A 1,343-nucleotide genomic window follows, 5' to 3' on the forward strand; every position below is an offset into this window, starting at 1 on the left:
ATGGTAAATATTTTGGGCTTTGCCAGCCGTAAGGTCTCTGTGGCAATTACTCATTTCTGCCATTGTAGCATGAAAGTGACCACAGACAACACGGAAACAAATGAGCATGGCTGTGGTCCAATAAAACTTTATTTATGGTCACAGGAATTTGAATTTCATATCATTTTTATGTCACAAAATGTTCTTTTAATATAGCTTTCAAGCATTTAAAAATATAAAAAGCTTTCTTAGCTCACAGGTCATACAAAAACAGGTGTCAACTGGATTTGGCTCACCAATCATAGTTTGCTGACCCCTGGGCTAGACTAACAAAGGGTTAGGGTCTATCATTTAAGAAATGATTCTGCTTCCCAGAAAACAAATAGAGAGGAGCTGCCACTTTTTTTTTTCTCCCTAATTTTGTGGTTTCCGGAATCTAAGTACTCTCTGTCTTGCTTTGTTTTTTGAAGACCAGTGGTCTTGACAGAAGACAGAATAAGGTCTGTGTGTGATCTTTTCACTCTAATACCCTATTTCCTGATCTATAAAGCGTTCCAGTGGATGAAACAAAGAGGGTTATTTACTGCATTGTACAGGCCATTTGTTGAATACATTCCCATAATGACTAAGGTGTAGGCACTTCTAAACATTTTTGTTGTTCTGAAGTGCATTCTGCATTCTGATAGAGTTCTGTGTAGGGGGTCCACTGGCGGGAAAACCTTTCCAGTGTCCTTTGGGTTCTAACTTCCTCCCATACGTCAGAGGGGCTACTGTTGCTAACAAACCACAGAAGTGCACTTGGCAAAGAGTGTGCTTAGCAATGTGCTTAGCTGCATCCTTCACTGGTACTGAGTATAAGTTCATATTTCTAATCCCTATACTGTTGATTGGTTCCTGGACCTTTTTATAACAGTAATACTAGATAATAATAGTGTGCTTTTAAGGTGACAGGTTTTTTCCTTATAAAATCTCTGATACTGATGGCATCAGAGACTCAGGAAAGTCACACATATAGAAAATGGTGGAACTATAGCTCAAAGCCAAACTGGATACATTGCTTGCCTCTGGTTTATAGGGCTTGGGATCTAAAGCCACTTGTAAACTTTGATTTGATGAGGTCAATTATTCTTCAAATTTATTGCCAGTAGAGTGTTTATGCATTTTATTAATGTATTTTCTTCCTCCTAAGCGAAAGTCATTGACTTGAGTGTGGGAAGATACCTCATGCTTTAGAAGGTGAAAAATTAATACCTACATTCAAATTTCTTGAGCAATTAGCCCCTATTTCCCTCTGTTAACATTTTTTTTTGCCTTTGGCCATTAAATAAGTACTTAAGGAAACAAGAGAGTTTAAATAAAAGATT

General features: G+C 37.5%; 1 protein-coding gene across 3 annotated transcripts in view; it reads left to right on the top strand.

Moving 5' to 3' along the window:
* PPARGC1A (PPARG coactivator 1 alpha) overlaps positions 1–1,343 on the top strand; it is a 598,261-nt gene that overhangs the window by 337,123 nt on the left and 259,795 nt on the right. The window lies entirely within an intron of this gene.

This window comes from Pteropus alecto, unplaced genomic scaffold, assembly GCF_000325575.1.
Source record: "Pteropus alecto unplaced genomic scaffold, ASM32557v1 scaffold5, whole genome shotgun sequence".
Lineage (NCBI taxonomy): Eukaryota > Metazoa > Chordata > Mammalia > Chiroptera > Pteropodidae > Pteropus > Pteropus alecto.